This window comes from Patella vulgata, chromosome 8 (assembly GCF_932274485.2).
Source record: "Patella vulgata chromosome 8, xgPatVulg1.2, whole genome shotgun sequence".
In the NCBI taxonomy this organism is placed as follows: Eukaryota; Metazoa; Mollusca; class Gastropoda; family Patellidae; genus Patella; species Patella vulgata.
Window position 1 is genome coordinate 821,094 of NC_065886.2, and position 18,251 is coordinate 839,344.

Here is an 18,251-nt window from a genome sequence, read left to right on the forward strand (position 1 = left end):
TACGCTTCCTTCTAGAGGACATTTTTGCGCTCCACCCTACTGTTAATTGATTGGTTTTATTAGTTGGTAGATTAGTGGTTTTATTATAGATGTAGGGAGGTTTACGCTTCCTTCTAGAGGACATTTTTGCGCTCCACCCTACTGTTAATTGATTGGTTTTAGTTGCTTTATTAATTTTATCGGAGTTATATTAGTTGTGTAAGGCGGTTTACGCTTCCTTCTAGAGGACATTTTTGCGCTCCATCCTATTGTTAGTTGGTTTTATTAGTTGATTTATTAATTATATCGGAGTTATATTAGTTGTGTAGGGCGGTTTACGCTTCCTTCTAGAGGACATTTTTGCGCTCCACCCTACTGTTAAATGATTAAATTCATTATTTTATATATATCGGAGTTATATTAGTTGTGTAGGGCGGTTTACGCTTCCTTCTAGAGGACATTTTTGCGCTCCACCCTACTGTTAACTGATTAAGTTCATTATTTTATATATATCGGAGTTATATTAGTTGTGTAGGGCGGTTTACCCTTCTTTCTAGAGGACATTTTTGCGCTCCACCCTACTCTTAATTGATTATATTCATTATTTTATATATTTGGTCATCCCTATATTCTCAATAAAATCCCAGACAATTTGTGATGTCCAGTGTCTATCGTCGGATTGTGGAGAGAGGAGTGATTTGAGACAGAGGGTGTTTCCCCTCTCTGCTAGATTCTTAATTACAGATTGACGTTCTTTGTTCAGTTGATTGCAGTCAATTAGCAGGTGAGACGTGGTCGCGATTTGTCCACATGGGCATTTAATTGGATTGAAGGTGAAGTCTTTTATTACGTTTATCGTTTTAAGCCTCGTGATGAGTTTGCATATTTTGATTGATGGATGATTGGTGTAAACCTTGTCTACAAGGTTGCTATCAATTTGATAGCGATGAGTATTCTCTTGTTTTAGACGGGTTTTCCAAGCATTTTTAATTTTATCTTTGGCTATGCTTGTGAATTCTTGACTGCTGTATTCTAAATTTTCTATATCAGTTAATGCCAACCCTTCCTTGGCTAGCTTGTCAGCCTGTTCATTGCCGAGGATATTGATGTGGGAGGGGATCCATGCAAGGACTACCTCCCTTCCGTTATTCTTTATTGTTTGAATAATATACCTAATTTGGTGGATTATGTCCTGTCTGCTTTTGGAATAGTCTGATTCGATGGATTTAATGCTACTTAGTGAGTCTGATAGGATAGGATTACTCTATTAGTCAACTTAAGTTTAAGTACTGGATGTTTCCCATCGGTGTTCAAACAGGCGGTGGTGAGACCACTAATCAAAAAGGAGTCTCTTGATCCCAATATTCTCAAAAACTATAGACCTGTGTCTAACTTGTCATTCCTTTCCAAAATTGTGGAAAGAGCTGTAAATCTCCGTCTTCAATCCCATATCTCGAAATATGAGTTGTTGGATAAGTTTCAGTCTGCTTACAGACCCCACCATGGCACTGAGACCACTGTGTTGAGGGTCCTCAACGACCTACAGTGTGCAGTGGATACAGGGAACGTAGCATCTTTGACTCTTTTGGATTTATCTGCAGCGTTCGACACTGTGGACCATCAGATTCTATACAATAGACTTAAAAACCAGTTTTGGATTTCCGGTACACCGCTTTTATGGATCACATCATATCTTAGTAATAGACATCAAACAGTTCTACTTGGTGAGGCTAAATCTCTACCGTTTAAACTTGACTGTGGTGTACCGCAAGGCAGTGTTTTAGGACCCATTTTCTTTGTTCTTTATACAACCGCTTTAGGGTCTGTGATCGATGGCTATGATCAGAGGCACTACTCTTACGCCGATGATACTCAACTCATTGGTGTGTCTAGTCCTATGCTAATCAGAAATGCCTTACAAAAAACTACTGACTGTTCGCTGGCAGTTAAACAGTGGATGAAAGCGAACAAACTAAAATTGAACGACGATAAAACAGAGGCTCTTTTAGTAGGTTCATCACAACAACTCAAGTTACTACCTGATCTTAAAATCACCATTGGTAATTCAGAAATAAATTTCTCCAAAAATGTTCGAAACCTTGGAGTGATATTTGATCCTTCTCTGACAATGGATGCTCAGGTTGATATGGTATGCCGTACATGCTACTATGCAACATCAGAAACTATCTCACTGCTGACGCTTGTAAACTACTTGTGAGATCACTTATTTTATCAAGGATTGATTATTGTAATAGTTTACTCTATGGAATCCCACAAGCATTTCTAGCCAAGATCCAAAAGGTTCTTAATACTGCAGCCCGAATAGTAACAAGGACACATAAGTTTGATCACATCCAGAATGTGCTGGCTTCTTTACATTGGTTACCTGCTGAGGCGCGAGTCAAATACAAAATACTAACATTAGTGTATAAATGTCGCAATAATGCAGCTCCTCAATACTTATCTGAACTCTTATATGACTACAATCCTATTAGATCACTTCGCTCTCAAAATAAACAGTCACTAGTTGTTCCAAGATATAATTTGAAGTCATATGGGTATAGGTCTTTCAGTTCAGCTGGTCCTAGATTATGGAACGAACTTCCACAACAGATCAAGAATCAACAAACTTTTAATCAATTTAAATCCGCACTAAAGACTTTCCTGTTTCAACAGTTTTACCAGTAGAGCCATTACAAAAAGCGTTTTGAGCATGTGTCAACATGGAGAAGACGCTATATAAAACTTCATTATTATTATTATTATTATTATGACTTGAACAGCTAAATGCATGATGTTAAAGGTTTCGTATACTAAACATTAGCATGGGGCAGAACTTTATAATATAAAAAACAAACAAATTCTAATGGTTTTCTGATAATTACTTAATGAGTTGTTACTCTTAATCAGATTTTATTATATTATAAATGTTTCATTACAGAAAAAAGTAAAAATATGTGACAACTCTTGTTGACTGCGCGGACGATATAGCTGCTGTTGGCGTATGTTTCGTTGTCTACACATGATTTTTGTGTGTGGTCTAAAAACTGCCATCTTAAATAATGATAAGAGTTATTTCCCAGACATTGCTCACAGAAGCCATGCTTGTAGGGACATCTAAACGACTTAGGTCTACTCCAAATTCATGTGTGGTAATCTTTGAAACCGACATTCAATTTTCATCATTTGCGAAGAATCTTGGTGTGTTCATGGATTCGTCGTTAACCATGGAGAAACAGGTTGTACGTGTTATTACCATCTTCGATGTATTGGCAATATTCGACACCTCTTGATAGTTGAGGCCTGTAAGCTGCTTGTGCATTCCTTGATATTCTCGGGACTCGATTACTGCAACAGTGCTTTGATTGGAATTCCCCAAAACCTGTGTGCAAAACTCAAAAAAATTCAAAACACTGCTGCCAGAATAATATCAAGAACACAAATGTATTCTCACGGATAGTAAAATCACTACATTGGTTAACCATAGAAGCCCGGATAACTTTCAAGATTCTAACATTGATTTATATTGTGTCAATGTGATCTTTCCCCATCTTACCTCACGGATCTGATTCAATCATATCAACAAAATCAACCACTTCGCTCACAAAATAAGCCCTTATTGGTTGTGCCGCAAGCTAAACCGAAATCCTATGGGGATAAATCCTTCAGTGTCTGTGGACAGCGTTTGTGGAATAACTTACCATTTGAGATACAGAGTTCTCAAACATTAGTGGTGTTCAAAACCAAACTCAAAACTCATTTGTTTGTTACGTATTATCAGGATTAGCTATTATCTTCCATGCGCTTAGAGGATACAAGGTGGATGGAGTGAGCGTACTTACAAATGTACATTATTAGTATTATTTTCGGTAAAAATGTCCAACAAGAAAATTTTGAAATCCAATCACTGCTGTGGGCGTATGTTTCATTGCCTGTGAACCTATCTTTCATTTGAATATATTACTAGCGATTGTATTACAATACTATGATATCGATCTCAATATATGCAAATAATCTGACTCAAAAGTTATCGAAATATAAGCACAATTACCGTTTATGTACGGGAGACACTTGTGGGAAAATACCGCTCTGACGTGATGTCACATTTCGGGGATTTCCATTCATCTGTTTACAACCATAGAAAACGGGATTTATTGGTTTTGCAGACTGAAATTTGCTAATTTCGACTAAATGTAGCCTGCATTTTATCTGATATTATCAAGATAATAAATATTTTATTTATTATCATTCAAATTATTATGATTTTTATAAGTTTTAGCTGGCTAATATTTGCAGATTTCAGTTATAAAATTAGTACGAGCCATTCTATACTGCTTATGACGTCACTCAGATGTGACTGAAAAGCACTTGTTTGGAGTACTGTCTTAAAGTCTTTTGGGTAGGATTTTATGTATATTTTCACAAAATATTTCAAAAAATATTTTCTGTCATTTAATATATTGACCCGAAACCCAAAAAGAATTTCCATCTGTTGTACGCAGCAAAAAGTTTATATTATTATGATCGATAAATACGATGTTATTTGATGAAAAAAAATCTGGGGGTCTGCTTTCTTCTCCGAGACCCCTTGATGTGTTTCAACAGAATTTGAAAGGTATATATCCATGATGATGTTTATTGAGATTAATTGCCGGCGTCGATAGACACTAGTCAAATTCAGGTAATCTTAAAAAAGTTAAAATTCTGGATAATAAAGAGTTCTGGCAGTGTTTATTTAGGTAATCTTAGAAATTAAAGTTCTGTACAATAAAGAGTTCAAGTGTTTATTTTTATACACCCACATTATACAGACCACATTACCATTTTCAAATTTCTACAATTTCAGTCAATTAATTCTTGAGTTTTGTCCCTTGTTTCACTTTCTAGAATGCTTTAAGGACTTTACTGATACCTATATATGTGCATTATTCACATAAATCAAATGAAGAACACTACTGAATTTCAACTATTTCTGTTCTTAGTAGAACAATGGCTGTGACAACAAAAGTTATGATCTGATAATTAGTTTGAAATTTGTAAAGTGAAGAACCTGTTTAAATTCTCCAATTCCTGATAATTCTGATTAAAGAGTTATTGTTCCTGATTGCATCATAGAAAATTGGCAAAGCAGCAGTGATATAATCCAAAGATTTTATTAATTATTTAATTAAAGATAAACAATATCCTGACCTTTCTAAATGCTAGGATTACTTATAACTGACTGATGTACCGGTAGACATTGCCTCGCAAGATATCATTATACAGTCACATTGAAATACTGTCAAATATTGCCGTCATCCAATATTTCTTCTAACTCATGACAGGCTACATTTATACTTTATCTTGTTCACAATAAAGACAAATAGATTTCTGATAAAATCACTCCTAGAGTTATTGCTCTTGATTACTTTGCACTCTTGTGATTGCTTTTGCAACAATAGTAATCATCCGATAAGCTTGAAATAAATATTTCCGTTATAAGGCAGTATTTCTAGAATATCCCTGAGCTATATCTATACTTTATCTTGTTCACAATACAGAATAAAAGATTTCTCTTATATATTTTCTGTAGTTTTTGATTGTGATTGTTTTGCACAGTCTTGTGAATGATTTTGCTGCTTGGAATTTATATATCGGCCTATTTTGACAATTGCCATGGTAATGATTTTTATTCCAATGTTTAACAGGTCTGAGTACCCCATTAAAGATTGGAGTCTTTGTTGTTCCTGCTGTTGCTTCTGGAATTCTTGGTGGTGGATCATATGGAGCTTGTCGTAAGTATTAACACCTTTACCAGAGGCATTTAAAACAGAAAAGACAGATGAGGTTTAACACAAACTAGATCAATTTGGTAATACTACTAACATAATAATATGGTTCAATTTTATTTCAATAACTCCCCTTCCTGTATGGGTTTTTAGCAGTGGGAGGAAATTTGAGAACCCAAAGAAAACCCATGTAAGTAGTAAAAGTAAATTACTGTCACCCAGAACCAGAGACTGATCAGGATGTTTTAAGTTTATTTTATCAATAGTGGGTGGTTAAATAGTTGAATGGTATAATTGTTGACGCTGTACAGGCTAAAGTTAAATTTATACATAGTGTTTAAGGTCATGAGACGAAGAAGCCTATTAATTTTCAGCGATTTCCGATAATTACTGCCAGAGTTATGGCCCTTGATCACTTCAAAAAATCTTGTGGGCGCTCTCACTAGGGACCGGGTATCATCCAGATTTTACGAAAAAAGGTAAGAAACTACCCTTATCATCTAGAATCTAATACACGTCAACAATGTGTTAAATGCCGTCAAGATTCATCAAAAACCGCCCAGTTTGTGCTAGCGTGTAGATTTAGAAACACCATTTAGTTTTGACAGTTATCGTCTACTTTACGACCGTCCAGTTTCTCGGGATGTTTTAGATTTGAAAGGGGTTTAGTTTTTAGACAAGGCCTTATTTTCTCGGACGTTGTCGAGAAATGAACAGAGTGTTTAATAACACGAGACGTTTAGATTTTACGCCAAATTACCACTTTACCGAGAGCCGTATACATTTGTATGTGGTTACGATTTATGATGTGGTTACATTTAATAGAAAAAAAGATTTTAAAAATATTCACTGATTCAACTTAGTCATCGTTTTATTCTTTCTGTTATTCATATACCATCAATGATGGCTGAAGTAAATTACTCCATGCATCAAACAACGATAATTTTTCATTGGTTATTAGGACCCTCTAAACGCGGGAAAATTTACAGTAGCTATTGGCCAACAGCACGCATAAACAACCTTATTTGCATATTGCATATATACTATTTATAGTATTATTAGCTGGAATTATTTTCAAGTCGACAGCCTCAAGGACCAACATAATACCGTGTTTTGCGCAGTGCAGCATAGAATTGTAATAATACATATATAGTATGCAATTCTAAAATAATTATATTCGTGAAAAATTGTCTTACATTAGGCGGCAGTCCACACTGATTTGAAGGTGTAGTTCCAGTATTACAGCTAGGTTAATCCATGTCAAGTGCACAATGATAAAACTATAGCGTACGTATTCATATTAACGTGGAAGGTGTTGTTTCAGATGAAACCCGGTCGTGTTGCGGCCATTCAATCCATGCGACGGTGGTGTAATTACACGTCTGTGAACGATATGGTTTCAGACAGAACCAAGACATGTGGCTGGAATTTGTGATTTATATAACAATAGCAGGCAGTCATTCAAATAATATAATCTAAATTGCAATGACGAGCATTTATGACTGTATATTCCAAGCGACGGTGGCCTTATTCGTAGACTGAAACCCATAGCCATTGTGTGTTTTTTTTTTTGTTGTGAAAATACCGTCGTACAGTAAGCTTCTTTTACATAAAATTGAACCGAACGCCCTTTTTAATAACGTGTAAGGTTGACCGACCGATGCCAGAAATCGATATTTACAAAAAACTTTGATATAGGAACGATATGGCAAGTTTACCAGACCCGTAATTTGCCGTATGCAATTGAGGAAAACAAGTGGATAAATGATCCGTGCTCATGGCCCGAACTAGAAGTTTGGTCAAGTTTATTACGCATTTACGACCAAACAGATGTTATATATTAATTATTGGTATTAATACAAAAGATTTAAATGGTCTATCCTATTTACATTCAACTGCCGACTGTACAGTACATGCGAGTTTATCTTCTGCTTTAGCGCTGCATGCTACCCTACTCTACACAAAATACGGTACTATGTTGGCCCTTGAGGCGATCGACTTGAAAATAATTCCAGCTAATACGGTTGTTTATGCGTGACGTTAGCCAATAGCTACTGAAAATTTTCCCGCGTTTAGAAGGTCCTAACCAATTATCGTTGTTTGATGGACGGAGTAATTTACTTCAGCCATTATTGATGGGATATGAATAACAGAAAGAATAAAAGGATGACCAAGTTGAATCAGTGAATATTTTTAAAATCTTTTTTTCTATTAATTGTAACCACATAAATCGTAACCACATATACGGCTCTCGGTAAAGTGGTAATTTGGCGTAAAATCTAAACGTCTTGTGTTATTAAACACTCTTCATTTCTCAGCAACGTCGGGGAAAATAAGGCCTTGTCTAAAAACTAAACCTCTTTCAAATCTAAAACATCCCGAGAAACTGGACGGTCATAAAGTAGACGATCGATGTCAAAACTAAACGGTGTTTCTAATTCTACACGCTAGCACAAACTGGGCGTTTTTTGATGAATCTTGACGGCATTTAACACATTGTTGACGTGTATTAGATTCTAGATGATAAGGGTAGTTTCTTACCTTTTTTCGTAAAATCTGGATGATACCCGGTCCCTAGTGTCTACAGGCCAAAGTTAATATCTGATTGACTTTAAATTTATACACAGTGTTTAAGGTCATAAGACAAAGAAGCCTATTGATTTTCAACGATTTCCGATAATTACTGCCGAGGTTTGGCCCTTAATGACTTCAAAAAATCTTGTGGATGCTTTAGAGACCATAGTTATATTAATACACCATGTTTACGCCTATATATAATCGTTTCAATTGACTTCATATTTTTGATAAATTGAAAAGCTAAAATTATGATATTAAATGTTTTGTATACCAAACGTTAGCATGGGGCAGAACTAGAAGCCAAACAAATTCTAATGATTTTCTGATAATTACTTAATGAGTTGTTATTCTTAATCAAATTTTAATGTATTTTAAATGTGAAAATAAGCAACTCTAGTTGACTGCCTGGACAATTTAGCTGCTGTGGGCATATGTTACGTTGCCTGGCAACCTATCTTTAGATTACGACATAGCAGAGATATGGTTGTATAGTTGGCTGTATGTTTGCTGTATTAATAATAAAAATCCTTGTGTTTATTTTTAGTTGTTCTGGTATCAATTGGTGGTATAGTTGGTATCAATATTGCTTGTATGTTGGTTGTAGTTGCAGGAACATATGTAGTTGTTAAATTCTTTTGTAAATGTAAGTATTTGTTTTCTTTTACTATTCTGAATAATCATGCTTACGGCATGTTTCCTCCGGTCACAGAGTAGAACCATTATTTGCCCATAGACTTCAATCTGATTAAAATACAGATCTATATTTCGTTTCGTTTTCTTATACTTTTGATGAAGATGAAGATCTGACCGGTTGTAGCAATAGGTCGCGTCAGAGGTCATACAAGCAGCTTTTGATCCTATGACGTCGGACATTCGATTAACCAATTTTACTAGTGGATTACCCACAGTTCCTTGCAAAACACACCTAAAGCTTGCCATAACAGACCGTTTCATTGGCCAATCCCTCACATCATTCTAGAGGCCAAAGTTAATATCTGATTGACCTTAAATTTATACACAATGTTTAAGGTCATGAGACGAAGAATCCTATTGATTTTCAACGATTTCCGATAATTACTGCCAGAGTTATGGTCCTTGATCACTTTTAAAAATCTTGTGGACGCTCTAGAGGCCAAATTTAATATCCGTTTGACCTTAAATTTATACAAGGTGTTTAAGGTCATGAGACAAAGAAGCCTATTGATTTTCAGCGATTTCCGTTAATTACTGCCAGAGTTATGGCCTTTGATCACTTCAAAAACTCTTGTGGATGCTCTAGAGGCTAAAGTTAATATCCAATTGACTTTAAATATATACACAGTGTTTAAGGTCATGAGACGAAGAAGCCTTTTGGTTTTCAGCGATTTCCGATAATTACTGCCAGAGTTATGGTTTTCTGATAATTACTTAATGAGTTGTTACTCTTAATCGGATTTTAGTGTATTATACCGAAAAAAGTAAGAATATGCGACAACTGTTGTTGATTGCCCAGACGATTTAGCTGCTGTGGGCGTATGTTTCGTTGCCTGGCAACCTATCTTTTTTGATTCTGTTAAATTTCACCATCTCGATACCCACGAATTGTAGTTCGTCTATTTATAGCAATTGTCTCTCTGTCTCTTTTCTACCCTTTTGCACGCCCGTTTTTGTTGATTTTTTGGTCTAGAATGGACGAAGAGGGTTTGAATTAACATTTCCTGCCAGGTTTTGGTAAATATTCATGATTTTGAGGCGGAAGGTTAACAGGGTTATCAGGTTGGCTATGGCGATATGTACGGTAACTAGTTACATGTTTTTAGTATGCTTCTTCAAGTTTGTGTATCTCAAAATTTTGGTGGTCAACCTCATACAAATTTTAATGCAAAGACATGAAAAGCATTCAGCCAAATGAAAATCTGGGGAAAAGAGGCCAGAATTAACATTGAAGTCAATGGGGAAATTAATGCCGACCGGTCTCTGTATTATAATTTAGAGTTATGTCCCTTTGTACATTCAGCCTGATGGAATGTTATTAAGAGTGTGATAATACAGGACAGTAATATTAATATTGATGGTATATATATAGCTGGCTTGGTTTTATAGTTCTAGCACAGAAAACTTTACTACAACTTGTGGGTTTTTAAACAGGGCCTGATAAGCTCATGACTATGATACAAAAGTTTCATGACCACACATGGGGGTGAGGTGGGGCAGTATTCAGTGCCACATCCCATGGAGTTTAGATCATAAGGTCTGCCATTGTATCAAGTGATGTGGTTTCGTTCCCCAGCTCATACAAGACAAGGAGTAGGATGGCCTGTCCACCCATGTGGTTCTTCTCATGGGAGTGGTGTTTCCTACCACTGTTAAAGAGTCATATGCTGAGGTGAATTATTAAATAGAATTGTACCAAACTTTATGTTTATTAACTTGCTCTTGTTTTGTGTATGGATTTGTTTTTTTCTATTTTTTCTAGAATCTAAAATGACTGAAAGATCAAGTGCATATATTCCAATGATGAAGAAATTAAAGACCTACACCAGAATAATTCACATTTAGACAAACTGTCATTATTTAATTATAGTTGAGTTCGCATATTCCAGAAAAAAGAAAATTTGAAATAAAATCCAAAAGTTAATTTATTTTAATAACAAATTTTTTCTGGGAGTTTTACAATATTTAACCCAAACTGTATAAACAAAAATAAAAAAATACATTTACATGATTTAGTTTAATTACTCTCTATTTAGAAGAAAAAACAATTTCCCAATTAATCCTGTCTGTTTGGTTGGATGAGTATCAGACATATTATTTTAAACTTTGAATTTTAATTCAACATTTTCTTTTTACTGGAATTTTAAATTATTATAAAACAACTCTACAGACCTACAGCAGAATTAATTCTTATATTTACAGTAAGTTACAATACAGTACAGACTTGAATGATTGAACAGTTCATTGGCTATCATCACAAGATCATGGTTGCTGTACATGTCATGTCTTTTTCAACTATACTATATGTTAATAGGTTGGTCTTTAAACTGTCTATATGTTGTCTGCACTAAATTTTATTTTTTGATCTTCAGAGAAACCGGTTAAAATGTTGCTTCAGAAAAAACAAATTTACAAGCAAAAAATCTTTGGTTGCTCTTCTCAAAACCTTTCAATTCCAAATTGTGGATGATATTCCCCTGGATATTTTATCAGAAGAACAAAAAATGAAATTACCATGACCACAGCCTACATGTATGTGTATGTATTTATATTTGTTTGATAAGTAATTGCTTTATTAAATCCTAGCACCTACCATCTTTCGTCCATAAAAATGTATTTTATAAGTAAGCCTGTAAAGTGAAACACATTCAACAATTAAAATTATTTTTTAATGTTTTAATCAATAATCTTTATGATGACATTTGTTAATTTGTGCCTTTTTTCACATTTTTATGTAGAAAATATTCTTGTTAATTGATTCCACCCTATAGTGTAATTCTTGAGTGTCATTTAGTGATTAAGCACATTAAAACACAACACAATTTATATGGAATACAATCACTGGTTTATACACATATTATAGCACGAGGTTTTGACAAGTATTCTCTTATCGTTATCAAGTACAAATTATAAGAGAATACATGTAAAAATGTCGTACTTTTTGTGTATAAACCAGTGATTGTATTCCATATAAATAGTGTTGTTTTTTCACCCTATAGTGGTTTGAGGTTATTTTGATTAGTTTTGCTTTGTTAAATTTTTAAGAAATAAGAATATTTAATTCTGAGTGATTAATAATCAACAGAACCTACAAATAAAGGGAAAAATAGAAAACCATCTTTTAAGAGGCATTAGAACTTTGATGATCTTGACAGTTACATACACCAAGAGTGTAAGCCAACTCATCCCTGAGATACAGTGGGCTAATAATATTTGTTAAGAGTCGTAAATATTTTAGTCTAGTAGTCGAAGCACCAACCTCTGACTCAGAAAGAAACTGAAAATGTCAAAAAAATAAAATATAAAGGAAACTCTGAATCTGGGGAGAAAACTTGATGGATCCTCCAAGATTCCAGTGGATTGGTTCCCGAAATGGTCATGTCCTTATTTTGCCCCTGTTAGAACCTAATAATGTTGTTAAAGAAGTTCATCCTCTAAGTCAGTGCTAGGATATTCAGGGTTATTACATCATAGTATATGGTTTGGTTTTTATTAAAGTCTTTATAACAATTGAGTAGATATCTTGCCTTTTTCTTGCTTCAAGTTCCAATATATTAACAAGTGATTATAATACCCTCAACCTGCTTCAAGTTTCAATATATTAACAAGTGATTATAATACCCTCAACCTGCTGCAAGTTTCAATATATTAACAAGTGATTATAATACCCTCAACCTGCTGCAAGTTTCAATATATTAACAAGTGATTATAATAACCTCAACCTGCTGCAAGTTTCAATATATTAACAAGTGATTATAATACCCTCATCCTGCTTCAAGTTTCAATATATTAACAAGTGATTATAATACCCTCAACCTGCTGCAAGTTTCAATATATTAACAATTGATTATAATACCCTCAACCTGCTGCAAGTTTCAATAGATTAACAATTGATTATAATACCCTCATCCTGCTTCAAGTTCCAATATATTAACAATAGATTATAATACCCTCTTCCTGGCGCAAGTTTCAATATATTGTAATACCAAATTAATGTACCCGGTGATGATTTTTGAGAGCTCTTATTCTTCCTCAGTATTCAGTCATTGAAAATATTTAACAACATTATGAATAAATTATATATGGAAGCATGTATTGTTTTATTATATCAGTCAAATGAACCAATTAAAACATTCATGCTGAACGCTCGATTTTCTTTCATATTATTGTGCCATATGTATATATATGTATATATTGATTGTCAACTTTTTATAATCATATATAACATGATCTAAAAATAATAATATTTTTCTTATTCTTGTAAAATTACAACTTGCCATTTGTTTGATTATTATTAGTTATTTTTATTCTTAATGAGATAAAAAAAAAAACAGATTAAAAGAAAAATAATTTACATAGGTAACCTTGCAGAATTGTTTTTATTTGCTGAAATTGTATACTCCACACTGCAGCATGATAATTTACTATAGTGTGTGTAGATTTTATACTGTTATGTTGGATTCTCTGAGATTATTGGAAATATCAGTGATTTATCAAGAAATCTAAATTTTACATTTCTGTAATCTTTTGATTAATCATTTTATGTTCAGTTTAAATAATAGTTTTATTTCGTATAATATAAATGAGTATACATTATGACATTTTAATTAATAACAAAAGTAATTCACATTATATATTTATAATTACAGTCTAAACCTTATTCATTACACACTACCCAGTGTATAACTTTACAGTATGATCTATCTATGAAATCTGTAAACTTGTCTGTTCTTTATGACAATTATAGCCTGGTTTATATTATATGATGGGAATATGGTGTCGGTGTAAAATGTATTATTTTTAAAATCTTGTTTTTAAGCTAATAAAATTTTAAGTTATGTCCATCTGAGAACTAATTGGTTATTTTTAACATTCAGTTTTTCATTCACCCTTCTCATTATAATCATCCACTGTCTATGTATCTAGTGTGCTCTCTGTCTATCTAGTGTGCTCTATCTGTCTATCTTGTGTGCTCTGTCTGGCTATCTTATGTGCTCTGTCTGTCTCGTGTGCTCTCTGTCCATCTGGTTTGCTCTGTCTGTATTGTGTGCTAGCTGAAATCTATTACTGTGACTGTGTGCTCTTTGCTATCAATAAATTCAGCGGTTCCATTTTCACAGGATACAAGGAAATAAGAAATACATTAAAAAGTAGATTGAAGGAAATTGAAGATTATTCTATCAAAGATATATTTTTAATGCATAAATATTTTAAATATTTGGGAGAATATAATAAATCTGTTAAAGTATATTTATAGTGATCATGCAATGTTAGCTATGATCCTCGTCAATTCCACATTGCACAATAAGATACTACCTCAGAGGTAAAATGGCACCAATTGAGAGGCGGACTGCGGGGGCGAGGGCTGGGTAGGTTTATAGCATACAAAATGGGGAACAGTTGATCAAACCAAGGACACTTATTGATTTAAAGGGCAATCAAGCCTCACCCTCACCCAAACCTACCCCATGCTAGTTTTCTCCTTGGATTCGAATGTTTCCGATAATTTCCTGACGATTTCGTTTTGGGAAAAGTTGAAGGGCGCGTGGCGACCGCTGCACCAGTTATCTTTTGTCAAGAAATTTTGTAAACAACAAAAACAAATAGTTAAAAAAAAAACCTTAGTCAGTCTTTTATGTGTGCTTGTATCATCAGTACAATCATCAACTATTACACCTGTACATGTGTGCTGTTTAGCTAGCTTGTGTCCTTTAATAGTTTCAGTCTTTATTAGCCCAGTCGGTGCAGAATAGTAGGACGTTAAACACCATTTCATCTGTACAACCAACATGTATTAATCCTGTCTATGTGTTCTACTATCATATGTACAATCAATATCTAATATTCCATGTCTCGTCTATATGACTACTGTTTATTAGTAGTAATAGTATATATATATGTATATATAATTGTTGATAATATTGTGTGCTCATCATTACTATATGTAACTCTGTGTGCTGTTATCACTATAAACTAATGTCATTTCTATAGTATGTACGGATCATCGCATAATTAAAATATGTCTCTTTGGTAGATGTTTCTCACTAGTATCTATCACCACCATAGCATGCATAATTTATCACCATGGTAGCATGCATAATTTATTTCTGAAATCCAATTAAATAAATGATAAGGGGTTTGGTTTGGACATTTAAACAGAATGAAAAGTTCATATTGGATCATTTTGTTTGGATATTTGGGATACAATGTGTTATTCAGTACCACAAGACGAATATGATCGAAAGAAAAGTGAGTTTAAAGTAAACTACCTAAACATGTTAGTTTATGTGATGTTAAACTGTACATAGTATGTACAACATACCAACCAATTATACGGGAATTTCAGCTGAATATATAATTTTATACACTTGATGATTTCCTGTTATTTATATTTATACCATATAATCTACTGTATCTTAGGTTTTAATATTGATGTATAATAAAACCCTTGTATATTCCTGTGTGTAATATATCTGTTTTACTGTATTATTGATATATAATATAACACTATACTTATATCTTCACTCGTATATGCATCACCCTATTTATAAGCATTACTTTTTATACACCCATGTGTGATGTTGTTCGTCACCTTCGACCGTCATCCTTTCACTAGTTCCTTTCAACATTCTACATGTCAGATTTTATGACAGATTTACTTTTTACAAATTTTTTAGGGATTGTTTAATGACATATGGACAGCCCCCCGCCCTTTCGCATATTGAAATTGAGAATCTTCCGATAGCAAATGACAGTTGTCTCCGTGTTTATCCCAATCATTTTAGAGGCAACAGGAACCACCATTCCACTGAAATTTTGAGACAAGTTAAATACACCATTCATCTATGTTTTGGCGCTTACATTCCATACGTACACAGACTTTTATTTCTGACGGTCTGTTAAAAACGGGGTGGTCCCTTTAATGACGAATTTGCTGCTAGTGGACGTAATGTAAAAAAGGCCCCGTCCATGTTTTTCAATTAAATTTGATTTTGATTTTTCTGTTAAATTGCTTGTTTATTTGTTCTTTTACTTGCTTTAATCTTTTTAAATGGCTTGGTAATTTAATTTTTAAGTAGCCAATATAAGGGTGGTGTTTATTTACTTAAAGTAATTAATATGTAGAATATTTTGAATTGCTCAACGTGAAAAAATTGATCAGCTGTAAATAATCTCGAAGGTGCACCTGTTTGTAACTTGGGGTCCAAATAACACTATTAAAGATGCATTATGTAAGATTTACATAAAGTACTCACCTTTCTTGCTTTAATGGTTCAAACACAGATAGTGAAATATGAATATATTAAAAATTTTAGTTATGAGTGTTTGAAGTTTTATCAATAGGCCTACAGTTTTGTTATCAATAGGCCTACAGTTTTGATTGCCAATTAACATTGCTGCGATGATAACAAAAAAATGTGTTGATTATCCATTTTTTTTATGCGCCTACATGAAAATTTGGTCGTATATTGGCGCAATCTCCAGCCTTTTTTTGTGAACACCCTACAGACTACATTTATCATTCAATGTGTATTAATTTTAAATTGGTAAAATAAAGAAGCCTATTGAATTTCAGTAATTTCCCTTAATTTCTCCCGGATTTATGGCCTTTGTTGAATTTGTTGAACCCTTTGAACGCTCTAACAACATATGATATCATCTGATCTGTATGAAATTTAGATCAGTGAAACGCTTAAGCCTTTTGAATTTTAGCAATTTCTGTTTATTATGTCTAAAGTTATGGCCCTTATTTTACTTCGTTAAACCTTGTGAACGCTCCAAACCGAAAGTTATCATCTGATCTGTATGGAATTTATACATATCATTTACATTAGTGAAACGCTGAAAACTATTGAATTTCAGCAATTTCCATTAATTACGTCTAGAATTATGGCCACTGTTTCACTTCGTTGAACCTTGTGAACGCTCTAACGTCAAAAGTTATCATCCAATCTTTATGAAATTTATATGCATTATTTAAATTAGTGAAATGAAAAAGTCTATTGAATGTCAACAATTTCTGTAAATTAGTTTCAGAGTTAGGACCCTTGTTTCAGTTTGTAGAACCTTGTGAATGCTCTAACAACAAAATTATAATCTTATCTGTATAAAATTGTGTTGTAAATGTCCCCAATTATTTACAAAAGAATGCATGTTTGACAAAATGCATCTTTAACTGACTCAGATAATAAAATATCTTTTAAGAACCAGATAAAACATGTGGAAACTGTATTATTCACAAATTTTTGTATTAGTGAGCAGGCATATTATTATTATTATTACATGTTGTGTATTATTGTATTTATACCTGGTGATATAGCTATTAAAACTTCTCTCTCTACTTGTAATTGTTTTCATGTGGTTCTATTATTGGAAAATACAACAATTTATCGTTATCTAGTTCTTAACAAAATTACCAATACACCAGACAGCCTACCACCTCACCACCTCACCACAATCTGGTGTCACAACCACACAGAACCCGAAGCACTAATGCTGTGTATCAATTAATCTATTAATGGGTTTAACGTCCTACTGTCCTGCTCCAACTGGGCTAATGAAATGAGGTTTAAGCCCTACTATTCTGCTCCGAACTAGGGAAATTTTGCCCAGACAGCAGCTATACAGCCTACTCTTATATCAAATTCCGACTGCCAAGGTTTCTTTTACGTGCATGTCAAAGGAACCTTGTTTTTCCGTCTCAGCCGAACTACTATACACTGTCCCTTGTCAGACCCTCCTTCCTACACCACTGACAAGGGGGAACCACACTGGAAGAACCAGATGAACTTTCTTGACCAACACGGATAGATCACGGGACATCAAGATGGCAGCTAATCTATTATTTTTATTTTTTAAATCTTTATTTTAAAACAATATTTTTATCCAGGACGCCTGGATGGGATTGGGGAACATGCTAAAAAAAACCTTTTACAGATTTTTAAAAATCGTTTTATAAAAAGAAAATCCTATTTTGTTGAATGCAATTGGCTGCTCAAGGCATACATGTAGTCTGCATGAGAATATTTTGACGAAAACTTGGATATTTACTTTGTTATTATCTGAAGTTATAAAACTGGAGTTATCTCCCTTTATCGCAAACCATGACCTTGCCAATTATTTGTCCGACTAATTATTATTTTAAAAGTTTGAAGTTTTAGTGAATATTGATCACTTATAGACAGAAGGATAGGGAAATAGAATTTTGTGAATTTATTATAAGAAAAAAAAATT

The 18,251-nt window shown here is 33.7% G+C and overlaps 1 long non-coding RNA gene across 4 annotated transcripts in view; it reads left to right on the forward strand.

Annotated features, from left to right (window-relative positions):
• LOC126829992 (uncharacterized) overlaps positions 1 to 17,358 on the forward strand; it is a 153,614-nt gene extending 136,256 nt beyond the window's left edge. For all 4 annotated transcript variants that reach the window (XR_007683630.2, XR_007683633.1, XR_007683629.1 and 1 more), the window contains 3 exons: positions 5,667 to 5,753; positions 8,869 to 8,967; positions 10,780 to 17,358. This is a non-coding gene — a long non-coding RNA (uncharacterized LOC126829992). The remainder of the gene's footprint in view (positions 1 to 5,666; positions 5,754 to 8,868; positions 8,968 to 10,779) is intronic.
• The last annotated feature ends 893 nt before the right edge of the window (positions 17,359 to 18,251 follow it).